This window comes from Strigops habroptila, chromosome Z (assembly GCF_004027225.2).
Source record: "Strigops habroptila isolate Jane chromosome Z, bStrHab1.2.pri, whole genome shotgun sequence".
NCBI lineage: Eukaryota > Metazoa > Chordata > Aves > Psittaciformes > Psittacidae > Strigops > Strigops habroptila.
Genome location: NC_044302.2, coordinates 13,741,600 through 13,767,211, shown reverse-complemented (window position 1 = coordinate 13,767,211; position 25,612 = coordinate 13,741,600). Strand labels below are relative to the sequence as shown.

The window sequence follows — 25,612 nt, the reverse complement described above, 5'->3', positions numbered from 1 at the left end:
TTCAGGTCTGAAGGCAAAAATACTCCGTGAATAGAGAATTGTAGAAATAAACAGGGAAGCAGTAAAGGTGGGGGGGGGGTCAGGGGCTGGCAGGGGCAAACAGCTGGGCTCCCCAGGGAACCCTGGGCCTGGGAAGGGTTTGGGGGCGTTTTGGAGCATCAACGGGCACCTCTGGAGCCCCCACTAGCAAAGCGCATGGGAAATGCCGTTTTTCCTGTTATTTACAAAACCCGAACCCCAGGCCCGGCACCCAGAAGCGGCCAAACGGCGGCTGTTCTCCCCCGCTGCAGGGTACAGCCGTGCCCGGGACCGGGCGCTACGGACCGGTACCTGCCACTGCAGTACCGGCGCTTGTGCTGTGCCGCCCTCGCTGTAAAGGGGGAGGCCCGAAAAAACCCGGCTGCGGGCAGGGGTGGGTTTGCTGGTTGCAGGGCAGTCCTGGTGACGCCCGGATGAAGGAAACAAAGGGGCCCCTTGCAGGTGTGCTTCCTCCTTGCGGAGGGAGCTCTCATGAGGCAAGCAGTTCTGCTGGTAAGTGCTTAAACGCTGAAAATTAAGAGGGAAGAGAGAGACATGGGGATGGTTGAAAGAGTCCGGGAGCAGTGAGATAAGACTGAGTAAAAGCAGCTTCCCAAGTGCAGCTCTTCTAAACTCTTTAATAAGCTCCCAGGAGAACGAGTAGATGTGCAGTGACTCCAGTGACTTAAAATTAGACTGGATACAACAGGGAGTAATGTGCCTGTGCCTGAAGTCAGAGTAGCAGAACTCCCCTGTGCTGGGGGCGGAGTGCCCTCCGGGAGGCTGCTGCTGCTGCCTGGTGTGGAGTGCGCTGCAGGACTGGCGTGCTCCTTGCTTACCTGCCCGCTTGGTTTGTGTCAAACATGGGTTCTCTGGCTTTGCTGTACAGCGGCTGGTTATTGCTGCTTAATTTCATGAAAGTTACAAGCTATAATTAGTTAAGAGCCATCTAATGAGTGATAATGCAGGAAGCAACCACAGGTGCTTATATTCCAGTGAACCACAGTGTTATGTTTCATTCTTACCCTGTTAATGATTTGAAAAGAAAAATGTACCAACCTTGTCCCCCAAGTCCCTGGAGCATGGATAACCTGCTGCTCCTTTCCCAAAGCCACTCCTAGAGACCTTTAAATTGCAGCCCTACTTCAAGCTGCAGTACATGGACGTTGTTTGAAGTTTAGAACTGTGTGAGGTGGCAGACTCGCTGTCCTGAAGTACTCTCTGCCACCTCCAACCGAGGACAGCGTGTGTGCCTCAGTAAAGCGTGCTGCTTTGACAGGTCGTGATGGAGCCGCGCACATCAACTCTCCAGTTGCTTGGCTGCGAAGGCAACAAGGACCGTGCACCTCGATGGCACTGCATGAGTAATGACAATAACAGTTCAAGCTAATGCCAATCACAGTGGTGGCTTTTGCTGTAGTGTTACTTGTGCAGTGGCAATTGAATTGAAACTGCCACATCAGTTTGCATTAGGCCACTTAGCAGCTGATGCTGTTTCTCACTAGCACAGTGAAGGGGAGGGAGTGTGGCGCTGGTGAAGCCTCTGGGAAGTCAGGTTTCCAGCTGGGACTGAGAGCACAACCGCATTCAGCTGCAGAAGTTGTAAACTGGCTGTCCGCAAAACAATTTCCTTTGATATTTCAAACTTAGAACATTTGCCCTCTCCCCCCAGAAGATTCTAAGGTGGTGGCCTGTGTGTACTCAGGTGCAGAGTTGTCTTTCTGCGGCTGAAGCAGCTCTGCTGAACATCTGCACTGTCCCTGGCACACCCAGGGCTTTGCCTCTGGGTCGTGGGGGCAGCAGAGGTGGATGGGATGGGAGCATTGAGTACTCCCTACCTGGAGCTTGTTGGGGGCAGAGAGCTGCCATGCGATGGGTATTTGTCCCAGTCCTGTGTACTGCCTGCAGCGGGTGTGAAGGAGATGTGCCTGGCAGCTCCAGTGTGCTGGGTTTGGAGCTGGACCCTGTTTCATGTCTGGTGATGCCTGTGGTTATTTCTGCACTCCCACCTGGGGTGGGAGGATCAGTATCCCCATTACCTGTAGCCTTGCTTCTCCAGAGCTTCACATCTTGTGGGGTTTAATGTAATATCCCCAGTCTTTTAAATTGCAGTGTCTGAAACGCTGATGTGAACAGTATAAATTCACTTTTTTCAGTGAGGTGTATTAGCTAAGCAGCTTTATTTTTTTTTCAGTTGTAGAATTGTTCTAATGTTTCTTTTGACCAGCCTTGGCTTAAAAAAGACTTCATCTTTAAAAATCCAATTTTACAAACAGTTAGTCTTTAGTGTGGACTGCTGCTTTTTAGTAATTTGAGGGGAAAAATTAATGGCTGATATATTTAATTTTCAGACACAGATACTGCATGTTTAAAGTGTCTTTTTTTTCTTTACAATTTTATTGTCAACAATATAGGTTGAACACTGCAGAGATATTGCTGTTGCAGGCTTGTAAGATTAAAATCCTGGTATTTCTGAAGGGGCTGTTAAAGTGTCTGTCGAGCTATCTGCTACCGCATAGCTCTGCGCTAATTCAGTGGTCATATGCATTAAATATCAGTGCAACAGCTTGTTTTCCAACTAGACAGAAAGCTCCAAGTCTAATGTTAGTATTCTTACTGACTTCGAAAAAGGAGCTGAGCATGCTTAGCTTTAATTTTACTTCTTTCTTTAAATACGGCTAAAGAGTAAAGGCTCTCAATCTGCATAGTGTAACTTGAAGCTAATGTACAGTCAGATCTGCGTAGCTTCAGGGTACGGGTACTTAGGTTTTGCCTTTCTTCCCTAGACCTACTTTTTTTCAATCCTTTTTTATCTGTATCTCTCACTTACATGGGTTAGTGTGTGTTTAAGCTGTGAATAATGGTTGAAATCATTCCTGCGTGGGCAATACTGTATTCCTTTAAAGTAGATCATTATTCTACATGGAATAAATAGTGTTATCCAGTTGATATGCTTTAAGGCTAATGAACCAAAGTCTACCATCTAAGAAGTCAGATAACAAGACATGTTTCTCCACTGGTTTCTTCTGATATATTAATTGATGAAAACCAAGATTCCTCTCAGAGGCAAATGCACTTCTGTAATTCCTACCTGGTTTCAGGAGTGTTCACTCTTACATGTTAATGTCTGTAGGGGATCAAGTCTCCCAGTGGTCTGGGTAACGGGGTGCTTTTGCATGCTTTGGAGGCATGTGTGTATGTGGAAGGCAGCCCCTCAAAGCTGTGATGGGGAGCAGCCCAGCCCATGGGCAGGGGCAGGCAGGAGTCCAGCACTCCTGAACTCCCCTGGCTCCATCCTGCCTTGCTCTCTGCACTGAAGATCTCTTTGCTGTGTACTTGTCAGGGCAGAACCTGGCGCCTTTCAGGCATGGGGACACAGTGTTTGTCTGCACAGGGAAAGCTAAGCATTACCTTATAGATGTGGATGGAGGTCTGGGCAGGAGGAGGGAGCAGTCCGCAGGAGGTGGAAGGCAGAGCAGGATGCTCCTGGGCATCTCTCCATGGCTGTGAGAGGGGATGGACCTCCCTGCACCAGGCATTCTGTCATGCAGTGCAGGGCTTTACACCTCTGAATCTGGGAACCTGATTGTCCCTGTTCTGTGCCAATATCATGGTTTAGAGTTCTGCCAAATCAAAACATGAGATGCTCATAAACCTGGTTTAGGAATCATGAGATTAAGTGAAAAGATAGGAAGTAACTTTATTCTATTTTTTGACCATTTAGGGTATATTAGATGCAAACTAAATCTTCCTTGCAACTGTCAGCTGGACGGCTACCTCTTCAGTATTAAAGCAGTTCTCAGACTTGGGCTTTAAGTAGATCAAGGCTATGGATGCTACGGTAGCCCAAGATGTGGTGTCACTTATTTGGAGAAGGAGCAAAAAACCCTCTGTGGTTTAAAAGAATGGAGTATGCTTACAAGAGTATGCTGTGCATGCATTCTCCAGAATAAATGGCTCCAGAATGTCACAACACATTGCACAGCGGGAAAGAGTTTGTAGCATCTTTTTTATATGTTTTCTCAGTCTGAGGAGCTTTCTGACCCAACTTTCTGCTGCATCCTTGAAGATCACCTCAGTTCCATGGGGTCTTCTAACCTGGGGCACACTGCAGCAGAAACACCTGAAATATTCTTTGGTGTTGGCATTGCCCTGTAGCATTCTGCTTTGTGTTGTGAGTTATTCCCTTTGGAGTCCAAGTGCTGAGAGTTATTACCTCTTTAAAGGCCTGCAGAGTTTGAGGAAAAGTAATTGGTTTGTTGCTCCAAACCTCTTGGTGAAATTATGTGAGAAAAAAGCTTTTCAACTTAATTTTCTATCTATATTTGGAGCCGTTGGCATGAATTCAGCCTGTAACATATACCCACAAGCTCTGCAAGTGTGTGCAACTGAGTATTGCTACAGCAGAGCTAGTTGGGGTAGCCAGTAGGACTCTTTTCTAGATGGAAGACTTTTCCACTCTGCAGAATGGCCGTTTTATACAGTATATGGCAAGTCTGTGTTTCATCTTTACTGGTAAGGTGACCAATTGCAGTTTTATGTTAATAGAAAAGCTAATTAATGGTGTATGTTAACTATGCGTAGTGCTTTCCAAGAACAAAAGGAAGTAAATCCCAAATCATATCTTACTCTCTTGATCTGATTTCCTTGTTTATTAAGCTACAAATATCTACTTGTTTTATGCTACAAAACTTCCAGGTTCATCATCTGTAGTTTTGGGACCCACGGAGAAGTAGACTTTCATCTGCTTCTAAGGTCGAATGTGCTGTTTCAATAGACGAAAGCCTAAGGCCAAGGTAAGTAAGGCCAAGGGTTTCTTTCTGATAGTTTTGCACAGGCTGTCTGCTGCAATCACATGCTGCCATTCTCCAAAGTCTTCTGGCTCATGCACCAAGCAAAGTAGGTGCTCTGCAGTGACAGGACAGATGAGGTGAACATCACTGTGGAGTGGCTTTTCTGATGAGTCATTGCAGAGGACTTCTTGGGGACAAACTTGCATGATAGCAAAATATGTAGTAACTAGTAGGTGGATGGGCTGTGTATAATGTGGTCCTTTTTTCCAAAATTTCAGCACTCCTGTATGAAGCATTAAAGTATAATGGTGAAACAAACAGCTTTAACGATGTCAGTTTAATTTCCTTTATCCTCTCACTGAGACAGGTGGACTTTGATCTCTTCCCTTGCCTTTACAGTCATAAGACCTGACTTGTTCTGTTTGGGGCTTTTAATGGGCATCTTTTATCTTCCGTGGTGGGCAGGAGGAAAGCCATCATGGGTGCCTCAGTCCTGACTTGTCCATAAGCACTATCTGGGAACACTGGAGGACAACTGAACCGTCAAACACTTGTAAAACCTGATGCTTAGTTAAAGCTCCTGCTTTAGAACTAGTTCAGATAGCTCAGAACTGCAGGGGATGTTTAAAGCAGATTTAGCTTTCCCCTGAAATCTAAATCTGCTTTAAACATCCCCTGCAGTTCTGAACTATCACTTATCTTGTCTAAGTGCTTTCCCAACTGTGTAAGTCCTTTCCTTCTTATGTTTCTCTTCTCCCCAGCATGAACTTCACGGGATGGTTTTATCTGATCTATGGCACAGATTCATTTTTCCAAGTTTTTGTGCTAAATGGCTTGGCAAATCTGGTCTTCGAATAACTTGCTTGGAAAGGTGGAATTGTATGGATTTCCCAAACCCATCACTCTTTCTGGAATTTAACATTGAAATAATTTGCTTCATGACTTAATCCTGTGAGTTATGTCTGCTAAGATCTCTGCTTACAATAACAGGTAGGGGAGATCAAGCAAATCCAGGTTAAATATGCCCCTAGTTCTGACAGAACCTCTCTGGACCTTCACTAGACTACCATCAAAAGCAAACTTATTCCTTTGGGGTCCAAACAAACCTGTTTTTCCAGTGAGTGTTATTGACTGAAGCTGGAGCAGGACTGAGCTCTACAGCTGCAGAGCTGATCTTTGCATTTGATGATATTGACAAAAATTTTGACTAAATCAAAGACAGTGTAAGTACTTTGGTAAAACATGGATGGTCTAATTCCAGACACTTTCCTGGGATTCATTAGGCCTGGGCAGGTGATTCCTCAAGAAATGGTGATTTCAAGTCATCCTTCAGTGTTGTTCAGCTGTTGAACCTAATGACTTTTTTTTGTTTTTAAAGTGACAAATATGTAAGGGTCTGAACCTCTTGCCACATAAGAAATCACTGATCCGTTAGTCAGATATTGGAACTGGAAGTAACATGCAACTTTCTGCTTCTGACTTCCATTAAATATGACCAAATTGTATTAGATCATCATCTATAATTAGGCCAATTTTTCCTAATCTTTGTTGAAATGGGTTCAGTCTGGTCTACAAATGAACACTGTTCATGGGTTTTTTTGTTCCATAGGCTGCAAGCTTTCCACTGTGCAGCAATACATGAATCAATTCAATAGTAACCTAATGTATTGCACATGCTTCATATTTAGGTAGTTTTAGCTTTAAATGATAGTCACCAGGCTTTCGGTTTTTCCCTATGTGTAGCATGTGTGTGGTGTAAATGTTTCTGTGTGGTAATGCATTCATTAGAACTTTCTGATGCCCTTGTGAATCTCTGCAGTAAGGTCCTTAGGACCTGAGGACTGCTTAATGCACTTGTGTTCAGGCTAATTATTAGTCCTCAACAGAAGCTCCACAGTAACTGTGGCTTTTGTTACACCATGGCAGCTGACTAAGCCCCTGACACATATATTATCAGATAACAAAACTACTTAACACTATAGCATTTTTTCCTATGGTAGATATTCTTTCTCATACCGAAATATCCTCATACAGAACACTTGTCAGGTCACTCTAAATGCTGAATCCTTTCAGCAGTGACACAGATCTCTTCTGATACCACTCTTCAATCAGTCTTAATTACTACTCAGAGCCTAATTTCAAGGCCTCTTTAGGTGTTGGTATTAGCTAATATTCGGTAAGTAAGGCAAGAGATAAGGCTGTCAGACTCGTTTGCCTTTCAAGTTAGTATCTCTCTTTTCCCGGCAGAACACAGTAGGGCTGAAACCTTCTTGTTTAGCTTGGGGCAAAACACACCCTGCAAAAGCTGAGAAATAATCTAATTTTTCCAATGAAAGTCAGTGCTAGTCAAGGAAGCTCTTGCATACTTACAATTAGGGTACAACAAAAATGTACAAATTTTGGTAACCCCAGTTTATTGTCTATGAGGTTATGAAACAAAGCCAATTTAAGGGGGGATAGTCACAAAGTCTCTGAAATAATGAAGGAACAACAAATGCTGCTTCATTTAATGTTCTGGAGTCACTGAAAATGAGGAAATTTTTGTCGCTTTCATTGGATGAGTTTCATAGTTTTTAACACATTAATATTTATGCTTCTCAATTGTCGATATTATAAATAGCCTCTCAGAAATCTGTGAAGGTCCCTTTTTAGTTCCCTTTTTAGTTTTTATTTTAAAAATGTAAGTAGCCTGAAAGTAGCTCAATGTCAGTGCTACATGCATCTTCATCAAAAGACAGAAAGAAGGTGCTCAAGCACTGATCTCCTTTTCCTCCCAGGAAAGAGTTAACACAAAGAAATAAAATCAGATATGTGTAGCCTCCAGACGTCCATTAAAGTGCAGAATGCTGTTTTCTATCACAGATTATATGCCAGATGTTCAAACTATCTCTAATCATTGCAGATGTAATGGAGTAGAATGTTGCAGTTTGTGAGTTTACTGGCATTAATTCTGTATACTGCACAAGGGAAAAGATTTTAAATATATAATTATATCTCATTAATACTCAGGTTTTATTTCCTTTCAATGGAACAGGACTTATTAAAGCAACCATTTACCGCATGTTTTCTTTTAGTGTTTGGCCCCAGCATAATCCTGTGTGCATTGTACTTGTAAATATGTACTAACCTGAGTATATAGTAACATACACTACTGTATATAATTCTGCTGATACAAACCCCCACTTTTTATATGCTTGAGATGTTTTTATATTGTAAATTGACAAGGAAAAAGATCTTACTTATACAGCACTGTTCTAACCACATGCTATCTTATTCCTTATGGAAAAGTGTGTAGAAAAAAATGTATCTTTTAATATTTATTCAGTTATGCTAGAAGAAAATTGTGCAGACATGTGAAACATGTTAGGCTACTTTCTTGCCCTCTGACTGTTAATCTTGTCCCAGTACCAAAGGCAGAGGTGAGGGAGGATGACTTGCTGAGGATTATTTGCTGGTATTACACAGTATGCCAGTGCAGGCGCTGGTCCTGCCCTGCCTCCTCCCTTTCCCCCACACACTGTGTGAAGGATGCTCCTGCTTTTTCACACTTCCTTTCTTCTGTTCTCTGTTGTATTCTTTGGGGCTCAGCTCCTGTCAAATGGTGTCCACAGGGCACAGGGTTTCCTTTGTCCTCCATCCTCAGATGGGTCTTCCTATCCAGCTCAGAGTTCAGCCACCTCTGAGAGAGTCTCTTTACATCCTTTATCTGTTGAACTGAAATCACTTCAAAAGTGTTAATCGTTCTCAATAGGCCATGGACTTTGTTGTCCTCTGAAAGAATGCAACAAAGGTGTAAGGAGGAACTTTGTGGGGAAGTTCCTACATCTTTCATAGACAGATTTCCCCAGGAGCCATCCCTCATTCATCCTATAATTTGTTTTCCCGCTTTAACACATAGCCTCAGCCTATGTAAAACATACCCCATTTACCAAGTGTAGAGTTCTTTCTGGGAGCTGTTTCTGCTCTGTCATCATACCCAGCAGCTTCATAAACGCTGACCTTCCTTTTCCAGTCCCACACAGAGAGAGCAGTACTAGTCATAATGGGGTTTTCTTGCTGGACACCAGGAAGCCAGTGAAGCTAAAAGCAAGTTTCCCAGGTTCCTGCTGAGGTCTGGTGTGTAGGCTGGATCAGGCAACTAATCCTGTGTTTTAAGGCTTTTAAGGTAGACAGAACTCGGAGAACATGGGCATTTAGGCTAAGAACTGCAGAGAAAATCAAAGATACTTACAGCATGCATATAATTGTGCCACATATCACAGTTTGAGAAAGCCAATAGAAAGAAATTTGTGAATAACTTCCTTTCTCCCAGAACTTATTCAGCTAATTACTTTGCCTTTTCAAATATCAAATAGCAACAGGAATTTCTCAACTACTTCCTTGAGAAGTAAGCAACTGCCATAAAGTGTACTTCAGGCTCTGAAGTGGGCTGAGTGCTGCATGGGTACAGAGGTTTGCTTTGGAAGAGCTTGCTGCTGGGTGATGACCTCTGTGCAAGTGTGTCATATCACACTGATCACTTTCACTTTGAAAGGAATATCTTCTCCAAAAATGTTGTATCAGGCAAGGGGTACTGGGTGAAGTTCAGGTTTATTTAGAGAAACAGGTATGTGTACAGGCTATTTTAACATGATTTGTGTATGATGTGCTTGATTATGCAGAAAAACTGGTGTTTTGTTCCTCATAGCTGCATACAGGTACTCCTTTTAAACATAAGTGAGTGTCCAGCTGCACACAAACTGAGCAGGGTTTGGAAAGACACTGGGCTCCCCCCAGACACGCTTCATCTTGAAAGAAGATCTTTTCAAGCACTTGGTAATTTAGGTTATAGTAAGTATGTAGATATAATCATATAAAAGAAATAACAGTACACTGGCACCACTATAGAACGAAGATTTTCTTAAAGATTTTCTTAGATATTATTTATATCCAGATTTCATTTTGTATATTTTGAGATGCATTAGTGTAATGCTTTCATTATTAAGGCCTCTTTTTATGACTTTTCATGTATGTGCATCATATCATATGCTGTAGCAAATAAAGTAATTAACAGATGAAATGCCATCAGATCCTATCCACTGAATTCAGTAAGGAGCTAAATAGTTAAAAGGTAGAAAATGTGACAACTTGAGCTCTGTTCCATATGGTCCAGAGATGCAGAACATCAACTGAAATCTCTCTTTTTAGTGGTGCACAACAAGGATTAAGTCAACCAGGTAATTTGTTCCAAGAGTCAACAACACTCCTTGTCAAAAAAATAAGCCAACGGAAAACAACAACACAAACCGAACCTGGCTAGCAATCTCAGGAGCAAGGAGGGCAGGGATGTTCTCATGGCGAAGACCCGCGATGTCTGATAAGAAGAGAGAGCAATTTTAAAATCAATGCAGTATTTTCAGGAATACTGAAAATCATTCCTACTTTATTTAAAGGGATGTTTCATAGGTATCTATAAATAAAGGATTCTTTCCTTACATGCCAGCCTTTCAGAAACAAGGCAAAGATGCGAGACAGCAAAAAAAGGTCTGACCATATCAGCACACAGTATGATAGACTGCCCCTCCAAATGACACTTTCATTATCAGTAAATTTATGTTCCTATTTCAGTCTATAATAATGACCATTCACAGCAAAAGCATGGTGGCTGTTAATGGACAGGAGTGGGGATAAAAATTCATTAATTAATGTGGAATTGAAGCATTTCCTCCACACACTTTGAGCAGCCAAGTATTTCACAGCAGATCTTGGCACCCGAGTGCAGGTATAATAATTATACACAATTTTCAGTGATTAAAAGGTTGTAAAGTAATTTTAGATACATCTCAAAATTATTTATCTTATAAATGAGGATAGAATGAATACGAGCTGAATCATAAGTACCACTGTTCAAAGCTGAGCTGGAGAGCTAGCAGGGGGAGATTCCTGCTCTTCAGCAGCGATGTCTCAGCTGCACCTCCATGGTGGTTATCTGCTTATAATTTTCTGCATTTTACCTTCTGAAAAGGCAGGTGACTGAATGCTATGATTTGCAAATATCTGTAACATCTTTTATGCAACAGTAATTTAGGTAATGATATTCTGGTTCTAATAGTATGCTACCAACTTTGATAACCAGCACATTAGCATCTGCTGTTGTGGTGCGGATGGTGATCCTACACATCACTTTGTATTCTTCCCATCAGATTGCATTTTATTCTACCGTGGATTAATTTCCAGCTCCTGTCTCTAACCTTGTCATCTAAAACCAGAATCAGATGGGCAGCCCAGCTGCCTGCCACTCATGCTACCACTGCCTCCACCATAACTGCAGGTTGACCTGTCCAGAAAGCAGGTTTCCTCTTTACTATGTCACCATGACTTAGGCAGTGAGTTGCCAGCGTAGGTGCCAAGCTGTGGTATAAATGTGTATTTGGAAATAGTCCTAGGGGATTTGTTATGGAATTTTTATCTTTATTCTGGATGACTAGGGCTCCAAAATCATTCTTTAATCTTTACAGATAGACGGTGAAAATAATACATCTTTCACCATTCGTAGGCTCTGATATAAATTATTTCAGCATGGCACCGAAGGCTATGTTAGACATCAACGGCATAATCATTTCATTTCAGTGTTAAAGTCTAAGAATTTATGGAAAGACTGAATGTACCCCAGTGGTAACCTGAAAGGAGGTGATGGTCAAAACTTATTTGGGAGTTGGAAATGTCCTGTCTGCATCTGGTAGTCCTAAAGTTTCAGGAACAGACAGGATGTCCAATCTGCTTTCTCATGTATTTTTACTTAGCTTTCAGGTGGGAGAGGGAAACCAAATGATCCATTAAAGAACCCAAGAAACAAACAGATACTGTTAAGGGGTAAGGGGAAATACTTTCTTTTGGGATCAACTACAAAAATAGCCAGTTCTAAAGCACACTTTCTAAAACAAGAATATGCAAACCCCTTGGTTTTTAAATGCAAATCAACTTGTTACTGTCAGCTCTTCTACATGTGTCTGATAAAACCGGCTAGCCTTGCCCTTTTTTGGTTAAGCATGATTATATAAATGAAATCGAGCAAAATATATGATGTGGATCAAAATGTAACAAGATACTGGGTATGTTAGATTGCTTCTGTATCACACGTTTTCCACTGCGTGAAAATTGAATGTTTTTTGGGTATTTCTCCTGGTTTGACTATGCCAGTAGTAGTATGAAAGTGGTGAGGGCCATAAAGCTGCTATTCACTCAGTCAACTAGAGCACTTATTTCAGTCACCTTAGTAGGGTCAGCTCACTTCTGAGCCAAGCTAGGTAGCAGCTGGATGTGTTAATATACTATGAGGCTTAAGAGAAGGAAGAAAACCATTATAAGATGCATTGCATTCCACTGAGGAATAGTGTTTCTTCAATAAGATCTGAACACCACTGAATAAAAGGGGAGGTTGAATTTTGGGGCATTGTATTGATCTGTCCAACAACCCACATATCTTAATGTAAAGCTACAAAAAGAAACCTTAGCCAGACTCTGCAGAAAATTTTCTGATGTGAAGAGGTGCAGAGCTCCTGGCCAGAGCTCAAGGGAATGTTGTAAGGCTTAGATCTCATAGTAATTTCCATAAACCACACATTTTAGTCTTCTTTTTTTCCCTATTATTTCTAGAAATTAGAAACTGTATGATGTATTCAATGACTGATGCCTGGTTATAACATTAGCTGTTCTTTTTAATGGATATTTACCTTCCCCAATTTTTTTTTTTTTTAAAGTCTTCCAGTCTGGGTTCCATTTGTAATAATGGTAAAAATCACACGAAGTGAGAGGCAGGATTTACTTGCTTGAACCTGGAAGATATCTGTTCCCCATTACACAGGTACAAATTAAAAGGGTAACAGAGCTCCCCAAAATCACAAAATCACAGAATCACAGAATCAGCCGGGTTGGAAAAGACCTTTAAGATCATCAAGTCCAATCGTTCCTCAGCACTGCCAAGGCCACCACTAAACCATGTCACTAAGGGCCTTGTCTACATGTTTTTTGAATACTTCCAGAGGTGATGATTCCACCACTTCCTTGGGAAAAGATGGTGGTTAACATGCTGCTGAAGATGCAGAAAGGAAACTGGAATAAAAGCAGGTTTCCCCAAAGGCCGTAAACCAAGATGCTGGTATCTCTCTCACACTATGGGCTGGCAGGGTTGATGATGATGTACCTGTATGATTTGTAGCAGGCAGATGGAGTGTGAAGTCCCTTCTCAAAATGTGTGTGGGTATAGAAAGACTGGGGTGAGGTAAGATGGGAAGCAAAGTCAGCTCTTTGGTGCTAAAATGTGGCTTCAGAACTTTAATTCAGAAGTTCTGCCTTGAAAATATTACTTAGTTTCCCCCATATATAAAATCATCTGTTCATATCAACAAAGTGAATATTAATGGAAAACAAAACTGAGTTCTTCCTGTGGTTGATTTCATCGCAGTACCCAGGTATTAAAAATGGCCATAGAAACTGAATCCATCAGTCATTAAAATAAGTTTGGCTTCTCCTCTGTAGCAGCTGAATACCACTGCTGTTGCAAAGGCATGAGGCTGTTATGTGGGGTCTATTTGGACACTTCTTACCATGTAATGGAAAGGGAGGCAAAACCATCCAACCTTATTTATCCCCATCGCATAATCCAGTGCAGGTTAGGAAATGGGCTTGTTCCAGATAACACATGAGCACACATCAGACAACCCTACTATCCTGGTTGTCTCTGCATCACTTGTCTGCACAGTGGGGTTGTGTCCTAGAAGTAAATTGGATAACTTCATTCCTGAGGCTTAAGGCTAACAACCATACAAGGATAAAACATTTGAAAGATGATGTTGGCATGTATGTCAAAAATGGAGCTTTACAAGACTCCTTTTCAGCTGCTGTCTGTTCGAAAGTGGGAATATTGCGTATTTGACCATGAGAACATTGTCTAGAGAAATAGGAGGTGATGCTTTCAGATTGCTTCAGATAGCTGTGGGAGCTGATCCAAGGTATCCTGAGTTATGCATGTGTGTTGTGAGGACAAAGCTGTTGGATGGAAGGTGGTGGTGAAGAGAGATTCCCAGAACATTTTTGAGATGTGTCCTTTCCCACTGCTGGTCCTCCTGATGGTGAAGTGGATGTGGCAGGAGCGGCTTCTGCTGGGCTGTGGGCAATGTGGTGCTCACTGCCTGCTCTCCCAGTGGGATGGGAGTGTCCTTGGCATTAGCCTTAGAAATGCTGCACTGGCCACTTTCCCAGTGTCTGAGAAGGACAAGTGGGGCACCTAACTCAAGGATTCACTATAGGAATGCAGTACTTGAAAGTTAAGTATCTTTGTTCTGAGCATCATGGGCCCCCATCCTATTGGACATCTTGAGTTGTGAGATGTGTTGATTAAGTGACCTGGGCAAAATGTATATACCTTTAATTGGACTGTTCATGCTGCCAAAAGGCATCCTAATGGCAGCATTGAGAACTCAGTCATGCACAAGTAATGTGTGGGGATATCATAGTGCTGGAGGGAGTAGCATAAAATAAACCAGTTTATTAAAACTCTACATGGAAAATATGTGTAGAACTGGTAAAATGTTCAGGTATCTTTTGCCTTGAAGAAAAGGACAGTCACCATCTTGGCCAACAAATCAGGTGGTGAAGCCAAGCCATCCATAGCTAAAAGCATGAACTTCTCCTGGAGCTACAGCTCTGCAGCTGGGAGCTGCAATAATTCATATTCCCTGTGGACTGGCACAGAGCGAAACTTTTCACAAATGCCTGCCAGTGATTTGAAGAACATCTCTCAGTCTCAGCATTGACTCTGCTCTCTTGGTTCCCTCATTTTACTGTTGAAATATTATTTACATTATAAATGAAGAAGCTGAGATAATAGATGGGAACTTTTAATAAAAGGATGAACTGAGAAATGTTCAACTATCATCCTTTGTACTTTTTGGGTCCTTCATTTTGTGTCTTTATCACTCATTTGCAGGCTGAGAGTTAACTGAATAGCAAATTAACTTGTAATTACATAAAAACTTCTTTTTTCTGCTTTCTTTTATGCATTGATGTTACCAAACACCGAGGGAATGGAGTCAATTCAAAAGAGGCTAATAACAATCACAGCAAAAGAGAGATGTGGTTTGGGCAGATGCCTCATTCATGCTGGTGTTAATCAAATTCCAGATCACCCTGTCTCCAAATGTACACAGAAGTGCTCAGTTTGTTTTGCTTGTGCAGAATTAGGGGCAGTTATTTCAGCAGTTATGGGACCCAGTCGTGACTGGAAGCCTTTGTTTCCACAAGAAGCTCTGGCTGATGTTGTTTTTAGGCCAAATTCTGTAAAACACTGACGTCCTTCAACATTAAGAACTTAAAGGCATGCTTGGACTCTTAAAATCCTGTTTTCTCCCAGCAGTGTTTGCAGGTATCATCTGCAGTTGCCTTAACTGAGGTACACACTGAGCTAAAACCATTGTTTCCCCCTTTTGTGGGACTTATTTACGTGTAACAGTGTTCTGCTCATACACAGAGTCATTGCTTTTCCCCTAGTTGTGTCTTGATCACATGACTGCTTAATTAAGCATGTGCTTAATTTTGTATAACTTACTTATTCAGGAAAGTTTTTCACTTGATTAAAATTAAGCATCTGAATGTTGCATATGTGGGGTTCTAATTAGTTTTCTTGGCTGCTTGGGTTTTTTTATAAACCATGAAGAGATGGAATGAACACAAAGGAAAACTGTAACTGTAAAGGTAGTTTGAGGCTTAGCAATGGCATCTGACATAGGTTTTATTTCACTGAGGATAACAAATCAAATCAACATTTTCTTTTAAACTGCTTAAAGATTTAAAAGCTTCAGGTCAGAATGAGGTAACTGCTTCAGACTTTGCTTTAAGGATTTAGGGCCTGATTCAAATCCTGTTGAAGTCAATGGAAATCATTTAATGGATTTCACTGGGCTTTGGATGAGTCCCTCATAGCAAATGAGACCTTTAGCTGCTGTAAGGAGTTAATGTCATTAAAGCTGTTCTGGACTTGAAGTGGTTTAAGACCTTATGGTGTATTTTCAGGCATTGTGGTATAATTCAGAGGAGCTAAACTCTTGCATTCAGTGTGCCCTCCTGTACTGGTAGCCCTTGCAGTAGCAAAGCCTTGAAGACGTCTGTCAGGGCAGTTCCAGCTCATTGCATTGTTCTAGAGTGAGGTCTGTGTGCAGCAAAGCTACTCCACCGAGGGTGTAAGCCCCAGATGAGCTGCCTTGCTCTCAGCTGGGACAGAGCACCATACGAGGCTTGATTTTATGATACTTTCATGGCCTCTGCTTGGGCGGGTGGTGTGGGAGGATGTGCTGATGTGGATGTGTTGTGTGAAGATGCATGCACAGACAGCTGGTGGGGGAAGAAGCCTCAAAAGCCCTGTTAACAAAAGCCCATTCAGTTTACTGGCCGTCTTCACTGGCTGTGGTGAGTAGCTCCTCTTCTGGGGAGATTGGGGCTGAGGCTTTAGAGGCTGGACACTGCCACTGTTTTCTGCCATTGCCACCATTCCTTCCAGCTGTCCTCAGGTCTGAACACCGGTTTTTGGCAGCAGGTCCTCACCAGGGAGGCTGAGGCTTCGTTTCCTTTAGTATGGATGAGTACAGGCAAATTTCATCTTGCTGGCTCTTCCATCCCACCACTGAAATTTTACCATATTCTTCTTATCATTTAATCTGATATCCTTGAAGTCTGCCTCTAGTCACAGATTTAACGGCATTTTGTGTTCTCGGTGACCATCACAGAGTATAAGAGGAACCTTTTTCAGCTTTTGATTACATTCTGTTTCTCCCTGGCTGGGTAATTGTTGAGGAGTGAGTCAGAAAGATGTTCTGATTAATTAGATATAGTATTTTAGGATGCTTCAGCATGGTAAAGTATGGACTAGAATCCAGATTTCCCACTTAACCTGCCTTAAATACTCTGACTCTATCCTGAACCTCGCACTTGCTATGTGAGTGTTTGTTTATGCTGGAATTTGCTACAGGATGCCTTATTCGCTGGTAGTCAAGATTTTATTTTTAAATGGATCATTAACTTGTTACATACTCCAGGAGAGTGTTGATGCATCTTTGCACAGGAGTCCTTTCCTCCCATTCCTGCACCCACCTGGCATGACCCTGCTTAGAGACCTTATCGATTTCCTTCCATTCATGAGAAAATAATCATAAAAAAAAGGCAAGAGGGGAAAAACCCAAACCAAACAAAACAACACCCAAACAAAACAGGGAAGTAGCAGCAGTGGAAGTGGAAACACATTCTTTAATCATGGTAATGGAGCAGATGCTTCAACTGCAACAGCAGCAGGTCCAGTAAGTGCTGCATCTTCTTTCATCCGCCTCTAACCAGAGCTGCTAGCAACATGCCATCTTTACTTCTCAGGATTTTGTTTCCAGTAGCATCTGCCGTGCCTCTTTCTCCTGCATGCTGCAACATATGTAGCTGCATCACAAGAAGCAGCCAAGTCATACACTAAGGTAATTTCTATTAATGATCTGTACTTGCTTAGTGGATAAAATCCCTATCTGTAGGCCTGATTCATCACAGCTGCTTTGTGCTACTGGTGTGCACAGAGGAAGTGCTATGACAACAGACGCATGATTCCTGCATAGCCCATGACTGACAGCAGAGCAGGAGGGCTTGGATTAAGGGAAATAACTTCAGTAGGGATAATAAGAAGATCATGGTTTTACATTTGTTGTAAGAGATGGTGACTGCTGGATTTCCATATGAAATTTTTCTCTGTTCTCACTGGCTTTGTTGACGGAATTAATTATCCAAAATTTCCAATGCAATTTCCAGAAGCACGTGTTTGCGTATTTTAGATGAGGAGAAAGAAAAAGATGGGAAGGGAGAAACTCACATCTGTGGGAATATGTCCAAACTAAACCAAATCTCAGAACTGTACTCCTGTATCCATCACACCTTTGCCTCTAGAGTAACTCAAACATTGGCTGTGCTGGAGCCTATGTTTTGTCATCTCTTGAACTGATGTATTTGAGCCTGAAGGCTGAAATGTCAACATTCGCTCCTGTGGTAGTAGAAACATGGATGCTTTAATCCGGTTTCTGAAGGATGACAAATGTGGAAAGCAGCACTTGGCACCTCCTGAGAACCCCATGTTCATGCGTTTGTTTGCAGGGGCAGGCAGAGGCTCCCAGGGAGCTCACAGGACCAGGCCCAGCAAGAGTACAGTGTTTGAGCTAATATGCAAATTCTAGGTAGTGCAAACACCAACACAGTCAATTACACACAGCAAAAACATACACAACAGCCAGGAAGCCATATGATAGATATCATGTTGTGACTATGTTGTGGGACTTTCATCTTTATTGGCAAACATTTCAGGCAGCAGTTCAGATTTACATAGAATCACATATGTGCTTAAGAAAGCATTTTATCTCCCCCTTCCTTTACTGAGCTGAAGTTACTAATACCCTGCTACCAGTAAGTAATTAAGAAATTTCAGTGCTCTTCAAATAATCACTCAAAATGTCAGTATCTTTTCCAAACCCCATCTAAATTTCTTGAAGTTGTGAAACTGGGATGAAATTTAAGGCAAAGTGGCAATTCTGCCTCTTGCTAAGCTGAAACTCTCTCTTTTTTTTTTTTTTTTCTTTTCCTATAATGTTTTGTTGTTCTTGGCTCTTGCAAGAGCCCAAAGGAAAGTGTGCAAAAGGAAAGCGTACTGTATTGAGAGGAGTCATCCACAAACAACCTTTGTATTTGTAAAGGTATTAAAAGCAGCACACTTAGTGGGTTGTGTTAAAAAGAATTCTCGTTTGATTTTTGTCATGTAACAGGTTTGTAACTTAGATCACATTTCTCCAGCCTTATTTATTAATAATTTCTAAAAAAAATATTTCTGTAAACTTACACATAACTCTTCTGAATTAGGATTTTTTGGAAGTACCAAACGGGATTTGGTGGTTATTGAAAATCAGTCTCTGAATGGTAGTCTTAACCAGAATGAGTGCTAATAAGTCTAGTAGTAATTTAAATTCAATAGAATATAGAACAGTATATTCTAAAATTTTGGTTACGTTCTCTATTCATGATATACCGTACATTCCTAGTATCAGCCCATTTTTCATTTTTTTCCTTCATGGTTCAGTTTGGTCTTTTGAAAAGAAAACATTCAGGAGCACTCTACTCATTAAGATACTCAGCACCTGATGAAATTTGAGAAGGCCAGCAATACCACTGTTGTACAGAGATTTTATCAGAAAAGTTTCTCCAAATACTACATATACCACTTAGAAAATTTCCATAAGATTCTTTCCAAATGAACGGTATTTAAGTATTTTTGCAAAGAGCGATCAAAGCATGTAGCACTTGAATTTGTTACATTAAATCTCTCTGATTGTGCAATAATAAAAGATGAATGTGGATTTATATTGTATGCAAATTGATTAATCTTTTCATAGCATTGCTCAGTAAAAAACATGGGGTAGAATCGCAATGGTTATCTACTAGTACTGAAAGGCAACAGCAGAACAGTTCATGTAATATCCATGTGCAGGCATGATGCATACGGCAGTTTTTCATCTTGATTTTAATACATGTGCAGTATCTGTAGTAGTTGCAAAAAATACTCAAGAACGGCAGTTGCAAGGCACAGGACCTTCACTGCAGTACTTCTGAAGCACATGTGCTGAGATGCCTTTTTGCAGAGCTTCTGTAACAGCAGCTGTTGGGGAAGGTTGAAGTGTCAGCTTCTGTTTTGTGATGGTATGTCTTGGAGGATGATGAGACCATTTCTAGTGTGACATCTGGGGCAAATATTCAAGACATCTTGTCCTAAAGGTTCAAAAGAGTATGATCTCTATCTCTGCAACATCTGTAATCGTGGTAAAAACACCTTGCGAATAATGAAGACAGCCTGGTGGAAGTGTAAACCTCTTAGGTGCAGAAAGAGTTATCATGCCAAAGTGTGCATATTTTAATAGCAAGGATCATTAACAGCAAATGTTCTTAGCAAAATGGTTTGCTGCAAGTAGAAGGCGCTGGGGCTCCTCAGGTGTCCTCAAATGTGAATTAGATTGTGTTTGCAGATTTTTTTTTCTGGTTCATTGTACTGATCAGGGAGCAGTGGATTTGGAGAGGAACGCAGCATTTCTGTGTATGCTTAAGATGGAACAGCTGGGAGAGTTCGACTAGGATTAAACCAGAAGCATTCACATTTACTCAGTTAAGTGATTTTGGTCAGCCGTGTTTCAGTTCAGTAAGTCACCTAACAGTGTGTTTGAACATTTGTCCAAATAGGAAGTGTTTATACCCATCAGCCGTTGTCTGGATTCAGTCTATGTCTCTTGGACCCAACTTCAGGAATGTTGTGAATTCCTTCAACAAAAGCAATAACTTTCTAATGTGGTCCCACCTTGCATAAAGGGGCTTGCTCTGGGTCTGGGCCTTCTGGGTGCTGCTGCATTACAAAGCTGTATAACAATCCTCTAGCAATAACTGCCTCTAATCGTGAAAAATACACAGGGATAAATACGGCAAAAGAAACTGTATGACATGAGTTCATGAGACAAGCAGCATGGGACTGTCTGGAGAACGCATCCTGGAGTTTTCCTCCTGCTGCTCTTTTTGAAGACCTTTCTTTTGAAGGTCTTCCTGCTCTCCTCTTCTGCAATGTTAAAAAGGCATGTGCAGATGCGGTTAATGGGCTAAAAGGCAAAGTGAAACCAGCCCTGGTGCTCATGTGATTCTCAAACACCCCCTGCTCCTCTATTTCTCTTGTTTAGAAAACAGAAATATTGAAGTTCAGACATCTCAAATCCTTAGAGATTCTTCATTCTTAACTGGTTTTATTTTGTTTCATGTTTCCTACATGGGAATTGAAGTTGCAATTAATCTCTATTTATGAGAATTTTGGGGGATTTATTTACGAGAGTTTTGCTGTGCTTAACCAAGTGAAGTTGGAAGAGGTGATACCCTAACAGGCCTGGGAAAATAATAGACTAAGTCTGATTTCCCCAGTTAATAGCTAATTGTGATTGTTTGTGCAAAGTATTACAGGAAGTTTTTTATAGTGATCTACTTGTGTTTTCTTATTTATTTCTTTAAAAGTAGTAAATTCGTATTTGTCCACACAGCACAATGTGGGGTTTTTTTTCTCATAAAATAAATAACTCAGCAAAATATCAGCATTACAAAGTGATACTATTTTTCCTTTGAAGGCTTGCTTTACACAGCATGTCATACTAGAGACACTGCTGCTTTCAGATAATCTTCTGATTTTTCTTTCTCCCACATGTTTCATTCCGTTTTGGCTAAAGTTAATGGAACTGGATATGCTGGATATATATACCGAATATATATATGGTATGGTTAATACCTCTATTACTGCTCTTGCTGTATTACATCTGCCAGTCTGTTTACTATTCCAGTGAGTGTAACACAGGACATGATAGAGGTATTTACAGTAGTGAAGGCTACCTGCACGCTGCCTTTCACCCTTCACCAGAACAGAAGATCAGAGACTTGCATGCATTAGCTTGAGCCAAGATTAAATGTGCTGGTCCTGTGTGCATCCTGTGGGCAGCATTTGGCTGTTGGGTCTTGCTAGGAACAGGTTCAACCTGAGCATCTGTCCTACCTCTGAAATGGTGCAAAGTAGACCCATCTGTGGCAAGGCTCTGGCAGATTTGCTGTGGTTTATTTTAGAGCTGGGAAGCGTGTGACCCGCAGCACATCAGGGCAGCTCCAACCCACTTAAATTAATCACTTCACAGGAAAATGCAGCTTACTGCTACAAGACAAATTCACTTGCTGCAAACCCTTCATGTTTGACAGGAAAAGTGCGCTTCTTTTTAGGACTCTAAACAATGAGTTGAGAAGCCTTTATAATTAACACTTTATTAAAAGATCTTAGATAAGGAGGGAAACCATTGTCAGAGTGCATGCTGCGTCCTCAGAAGGCGCCCGGCTACATGTACATCATTTCCTCATACAAATCCTAAAGCTGAAAAAAGATCTATTTAACCCACCGATTCCTTGTATGATGTCTTATGTGCTTTAGTACACCTCCATTGCTTTAATAGTATTACAAGCAGTTTTAGTCCTAATTCTGCAATGCTGTGGCTAGGGAGAAGTGGGAACCTGGACTGTGTTCTGAGTGGAAAGTAGTGCTAGGGATGCCAGGGTAGTATTAACTTTTGGTAACAACAATCAATTTAAAATAATCTTGGTCTCATGAATGACCTCTAAAAGCACTATTTATAGGAAATATTTTAAGAATGAAATGGATTTTATTTTTCACGTAATTTTAAAAACTTATCCTAGGTTAGTTTCACAGAACTGCAAGAGCTTATCTAAGTTTACAAACTTGGCAAAATACGTAAGGAAGCATATAAAATACATCAGTGATACGTGAAGCTCAATCGTGTTTTGGACAGTGTTGCCCATCTGAGATGTACAAAATACAGAGGGTTCTGCTTCTGTAATGTCCCCCATGCTCTTGTATCCCTATGTGAGAGTAATCGTATTCAGTCATTTTACAGAACTGGTTTCTGTAGCAAATAAACATACTGAGAGCTGAAGCCACCACATCAAAGACCCTGCTGAGGTCAGGTGTCTGTTCATTTCAGAAAGGTATACTGGATGCTGTCACTGAGGCTGTGAACACTTTACATCTATAAAACATCAGTTATAAAAGCACAGAGTATAAAGCTTTCAATTTAAAGGCTAGTAGCAGATTCCTCACTTTGTGATAACCTCCCTCCCCCATGGGCACGTTCATAGTGATGCTTTTGCAAGTCAATCAACACTTAGCCAAACAAGCAGGGCTCCTGCTCTCACCTCCAGTTTGGTAGACCACAGCCCTCAGATGATCAAAGCTGGGTGCCTTAGGGTCAAGACTCTAGATTTTTCCCCTCCCCTTCAAAGCCCCACCCAGCATGAATGCTATGAATTTTGGAGAAAGATTGAGAAAAAATGAATTTTGTTGATGATTACTCTAAAGTAAGCTCTAGAAATCTAGAAATACCAGAAGGCTGATGACCTCACAGGGATGGGGTAGTGCCTAAAAGATACGACATTCCTAGGCATTATTGAATCCTATGCATGTTTGCCCATCCCTGTAAAAGAGAAAGAGCCATGCAACACAGAACATCTGACACTAGTTGTAAAATTCCTGGAAATGCAAATTAAAAAAGAGGAAAAGTTTCTCTTTAAAATGAAACAAAACATAGGAAGTTGCTTCTTTCTGCTAAGTCACTGGTTTCTGTGGCTTTTTGATCCATTTCTGAAAGGATTGGCAGCTCAGTTGGCAATTAAACAGTTGCTGGAAAAAAACAGGCCTTTTGGAGTGTTTTCGAACAGTTTTCACCTCTTCTCAGGATTTCTTTGAAGAACCAAAGTCAAAGATGTATTTTCAAAACATGTCTCAACTTTGTGACTTGTAGACAGAAAGATCTAGATGACTTCATTGCACAGTGGGTAGTTCATGCTATACAGTGCTCAGACATATACAAATGTTACTGAATGTCCTTTTGGTTTCAAATTATTTTGTTGACTCCATGCCAGAGCTCAAGACAACATCTTGAATACTACTTAGACAATACTTTTTAGGTCAATATTTTTTCTAATTCTTAATGAAAAAGAGGGAAAAGTGTATTGTGCTTTAGCTGCTGCTGTATAAGCATGTGAAATCTGAACTGTAATTTCAGGACATTGAATCGTTGATTGTAATGTATTTCAGAAAAGAAACTTCCTAGTTTGCAACATTATTTTCAGTTTAACAGGAATAACATGTAACCTTATCTGTTTAAACAAAATTAATTAATTTTTTGCTTAAAGACACTGTGGTCATTTAGGATTGAATTCTCCAAAGATCTAGGTGTTGGTCTGTTGCTGCTGCCTGTGAACTCTGAAATGAGCTCATTGACTGCAAGTAGTGGCAGAGTTGCAATGTTGCAGCTTTTCATGGTCTTTGTAACACCTATGTGCTCTTAGATTTGGAATATGAGTGGACTGATGGATGTCCAAGGCCCACAGAAAGTAATTCTTCAATGAGATCTGGTACCACCCAGACCCAGCGAAATTCTCTTTTGCTTGTTCTGCTACTCTGTGCTACACAAAGCTCCACAGAGTCCTCATGAGCAATTTAAGGAAGAGCTTCCCATGGGGAAGCCAGGGTGGGAAGGTCTTGTTCTGGTCCTAAGCATAAGGGTATTTTCATCGATAGCTAACTGGCAGTTGTTGCTCCCAAGTTTTTGAATGCAGACACAGCTGTGTACAGACATCTATTCAGCAAGTGGATCTAAACAACCTGGAAGCATATCCGTATTTTGTGAAGAATTCTGTGTTCTGAAAAGACTCATTAGGAACATTCCCATTTATAACCCCCCATCTACTGCACTGTGATTTAATTGTACTTGCAGATTTAATTGTACTTGCAAATAATTAAACAAATCCACAAAATGTTTGCATTACATTAATTTACTTCACTTGGCCCTGCAATACTAGAGCCATAATTACTTACATATTTCCCTTTACTATTTTCTAACCTCTCTTTGTAAATTGTCAATAAGCATTCTGGAGACAGTTAGATTAAAAAAATATACCGAGCATGTGTCTGATTAATATTTTAAGACTCTGAGGATCAAATTTAAAAATGTGGCTTCACCCCCCCCCCCCCAGCAAGTTCAAATTAACTGATAAAGCTGTACAGTGTGCATTCAGAAGCCCTTTTTTAACTGTTGCATGAAAGGGGTTTTTACACTTCAAAATGCAACCACCTGTCAGTATCTACGAAGGAGAAGGTAGGTTTCAGTTTGCACTAGTGGGATGGCCATAGAATGAGCAGAAGGTGGGCTTCACACCTCATCTGTACAATGAGTGGCCACCTCAGGCAGATGTGCTTCACGTGCTGTCACAGGCACTGCCATGGGGGCACATGTGGGCCCCAGAGCAACTTCTCTCCCAGCCAGGCTGGCAGCAATGGTGGGGGCTGCCAGTGCAGCTTATCCAGCCTCCACTATCAACAGGGATGCCACACTTCCTTTCCTCTGCAGCTGGCAAAATAGACACTTATTTCTGATTTACATCATTTTCTGAGTTATTAGGAGGGAAAGAAAAACATAATGTTGCTTTTGCACTCTCAGGTTCACTGTGGCAGCAGGTGCCATGGGGCACTGAGGCTTTGCCTGCTCACAGTAGGCACTAGCCCGCCTCAACAGGCATAAACCCCTCTGTGTTAGTAACAGGGCAGTTCACCATTGTAAGAGAACTCTTTTCTCTGAAGGGCTAGACATGAATAGGGACATATGGAAACTCCTTAGCCCCTCCCTTTAGATTTTTGGTGAGGGTTGGTAACTTTATGGCTTGTGGTCCAACACTCACAGGGTCAAGGTGAATTCAGTGTTTAAAGGCCTCATGCTCTTTCACTTCCTGTTTCTAAGAAGAGATGTAAGTCTGCTCCTGCTGATGTTAATTTGTCATACTATAGTCTCTTACCTAAGGAGTATCAGCAAAACATACTCTACTTTCTTTCATTAGAGTTGTGCAATGGCTTCTTGCAGCTGTAGGATCCCATAGGAGGCTTGGGAAGAACATACCCATTCAGTGACCGATTCCTGAGAACAACTTCATTGTTGTAGGACCAGTATTTCACTTAAAGTAGGTGGTGGGTTCTTGATTCTCCAAGGCCCTATTCTTCCATGTTATACACTGTTAAGGAGCTGTCATGTTCCACCCCAGAAGAGAGCATGTTTCAGTGATGGGTGAACTAATTCTTATTCTTTCTGCTTCATTGATATAATGGGGTGTCATTAATCTTT

General features: G+C 41.3%; 1 long non-coding RNA gene across 1 annotated transcript in view; it reads left to right on the top strand.

The window, feature by feature from the left end:
* The first annotated feature begins 471 nt into the window (after window positions 1–471).
* The window catches only part of LOC115601012, a 122,683-nt gene continuing 97,542 nt past the window's right edge, over window positions 472–25,612 (top strand). Inside the window, exon 1 of the long non-coding RNA XR_003989219.1 lies at window positions 472–531. This is a non-coding gene — a long non-coding RNA (uncharacterized LOC115601012). The remainder of the gene's footprint in view (window positions 532–25,612) is intronic.